The 3,448-nt window shown below is 45.2% G+C and overlaps 1 non-coding gene across 1 annotated transcript; it reads left to right on the forward strand.

The window, feature by feature from the left end:
* The first annotated feature begins 3,065 nt into the window (after positions 1 to 3,065).
* Positions 3,066 to 3,172, forward strand: LOC122442827. The gene has a single exon (XR_006269801.1). It is a non-coding gene; the product is annotated as a U6 spliceosomal RNA (small nuclear RNA).
* Positions 3,173 to 3,448: the final 276 nt, after the last annotated feature.

Consider the following 3,448-nt stretch of genomic DNA (forward strand, 5'->3'; position numbering starts at 1 on the left):
CATTGACCAGAACTTAGTTGCAGTGCCATCAGTTCAGGTCAGTGGCTCAGTCGTGTCCGACTCTGCGACCCCATGGACTGCAGCACGCTAGGCTTCTCTGTCCATCACCAACTCACAGAGCTTATTCAGACTCATGTCCATCGGGTCGGTGATGCCATCCAGCCATCCCATCCTCTGTGGTCTCCTTCTCCTCCTACCTTCAATCTTTCCCAGAATCAGGGTCTTTTCAAACAAGTCGTTTCTTCACATGGTGGCCAAAGTATTGGAGTTTCAGCTTCAGCATCAGTCCTTACAATGAATATTCAGGACTGATCTCCTTCAGGATGGACTGGTTGGATCTCCTTGCAGTCCAAGGGACTCTCAAGAGTCTTCAACACCACAGTTCAAAAGCATCAGTTCTTCAGCACTTAGCTTTCTTTATAGTCCAACTCTCACATCCATACATGACCACTGGAAAACCATAGCTTTGACTAGATGGACTTTTGTTGGTAAAGTAATGTCTCTGCTTTTTAACATATTGTCTGGGTTGATCATAGCTTTTCTTTCAAGAAGTAAGCGTCTTTTAATTTCATGGCTGCAGTCACCATCTGCAATGATTTTAGAGCCCCCCAAAATAAAGTCTGTCACTGTTTCCATCATTTCCGCATCTATTTGCCATGAAGTGATGGGACCAGATGCCATGATCTTAGTTTTCTGGGACCGGATGCCATGATCTTAGTTTTCTGAATGATGAGTTTTAAGCCAGCTTTTTCACTCTTCTCTTTCACTTTCATCAAGAGGCTCTTCACTTCCTCTTCACTTTCTGCCATAAGGGTGGTGTCATCTGCGTATCTGAGGTTATTGATATTTCTCCTGGCAATCTTGATTCCAGCTTGTGCTTCATCCAGCCCAGCATGTCTCATGATGTACTCTGCATACAAGTTAAATAAGTGGGGTGATAATATACAGCCTTGACATACTCCTTTCCTGATTTGGAATCAGTCTGTTGTCCCATGTCCAGTTGTGTTGCTTCTTGATCTGCATACAGATTTCTCAGGAGGCAGATCAGGTGGTCTGGTATTTCCATCTCTTTAACAATTTTCCACACTGTTGTGATTCATACAGTGCCATATCTAACTGCAAAAGAGACTGGGAAATACCTTTATCCTGGGGGGCCAACTTAAAGGGAGTTTAGTAGTGAGGAAAGAGAGAACAGATGATGTAGGACAACCAGAAGTCTGAGTCACTCCTGTTTTTCACTTCTCGGTCCTTACAAACAGTATGTCATGAAGCTAAAGTAGTACATAAAGAAATGAATTCTGGGATCATTGTCTCAGGCTGTAGCAAGGCCTCAGATGGGATATGTCACGTTTCTGTTGCTTTTCCAAGGGGGAAAGATCAATAGGGGGTAGCTCAGGTTTACCAGCACCTTTCAGAGGCACAAACGCTGAGATAAATCACAGGTGGAAGTAGGGAGCAGCCTGGGGAGGTAGAAGGGACACCGGATTAAGCTAGGAGTTGTGTGGTCTAAGTTTAGCTCTGCCACTAATCAGCTGTTAAGATCTTAGATAAATCCCTTTCTAAGTCACAGGTACTTGATGCATAAAATGAGGGGTCGGAATCTACAGAATCAAAAGCTAAAGTAGGAGGACTTCCCTGGTGTCCATTGACTAAGGTTCTGCATTCCCGATACAAGGGGCCTGGGTCTGATCCCTGGTGGGGAACTAGATCCTGCGTGTGTGCTCAGTCACTAAGTCATTTCCGACTCTTTGCGACCCCCATGCACTATAGCCCGCCAGGCTCCTCTGTCCATGGGATTCTCCAGGCAAGAACACTGGAGGGGGTTGCCAGTTCCTACTCCAGGGGATCTTCCTCACCCATGGATCGAGCCTGTGTCTTATGCATTGGCCGGCGAGTTCTTACCACCGAGCCACCAGGGAAGCCCCCTAGATCCTGCATGCCATAACCAAAGCTCCTATATACCCCAACAAAGATTGAAGATCCCAAGTGCCACAACTAAGACCTGAGCAGCCAAATGAAAAAAACATAAATTTTAAAAAAAAAAAATTTTTTTTAAAGCTAATTTGGAGAAACCTTAGAGAATCAGAATTTTAGAGCTGAAAGTTCAGCTGGCCCAGTGCTCTGCAAGTCACTCCCAGAAGCAGTGTTACAGGAGGGCTGGGCCCTGCAGTGATGGGGGTGTCCATAGTAACACACTGGGTTTATACAGGGAACAGGGAGATTTGCAGAAGATTCATTGGAGCAAAGGGTCCCACTGCTATCAAACGTTGGGAGCCAGTGATGATTACATTCCCAGAGCTGAAGAAATTGAAGTCTGGAAAAGGAAATTGGCATTCACAACGTTACTCATCTATAACCAGAGGCCAGACCTGAATCCAGTTTCCTAATTCTCGGTCTTTTCCTTTACATCCTCTTGCATCTCCCCTCTGAACAGGCAGCCAGTTTAGCCTTTGCCCGAACAACTGCAGGACCTCATGTGAGCTCAGACTTTCACAGGCTCTTTGCCCCCGACACGCACCTGCTTTGCAGGCCAGAACTGACGGTTAGGTAGAAGGGGCACCAGGTTAAGGTTGACTCAAGGGAGAAACCTAATCCCTTTACCATAAATACTGAAGACCAGTCTCATGATCCCTGTCCCCTCCTTCTACCAGGTCACCCATGATAACACGGCTGCCAGGTCTTTCCTAAACATGTCATCCTTCCCTGCATATTATTCCAGTTTACCATAATTCCTCTTAAAATGTGCTCTCGAGGGCTTCCCTGGTGGCTCAGTGGGAAAGAATCTGGCTTCAAAGCGGGAGACACAGGTTTGATCCCTGGGTCAGGAAGACTCGACATGCCTTGGAGCGACTAAGCCCATGGGCCACAACTATTGAATCCCATGCGCCTAGAGCCCAGGCTCATCAACAAGAGAAGCCACGCGGTAAGTCTGCCCACCGCAACCGGAGAGTAGACACAACTAGACACAACTAGAGAAGAAGCCTGTACAGCAACGAAGACCCAGCACAGCCCCAGATAAATAATAAATAAATACATAAAATTAATTTTTTAAAATGTGCTCCTGAGTGCTCACTTCGGCAGCACATATACTAAAATTGGAACGATACAGAGAAGATTAGCATGGCCCCTGCGCAAGGATGACACGCAAATTCGTGAAGCGTTCCATATTTTTTTAAAAAGAATTAAAAAAAAAAAAAAAAGAGAGAATAAAATGTGCTCCTGAGACTGGACCAGATGTTGCTTCATCACTGGCACGAGGGCTCATATTTATTTCATTTCAGGCACTTCTTTCAAATGTAGCCTGCAATTATATTATTGTAATGTAATTACAAGAAAATTAGAGATACCAAGGGAACATTTCATGCAAAGATGGGCTCAATAAAGGACAGAAATGGTACAGACCTCACAGAAGCAGAAGATATTAAGAAGAGGTAGCAAGAATACACAG

This window comes from Cervus canadensis, chromosome 5, assembly GCF_019320065.1.
Source record: "Cervus canadensis isolate Bull #8, Minnesota chromosome 5, ASM1932006v1, whole genome shotgun sequence".
Classification (NCBI taxonomy): Eukaryota; Metazoa; Chordata; class Mammalia; order Artiodactyla; family Cervidae; genus Cervus; species Cervus canadensis.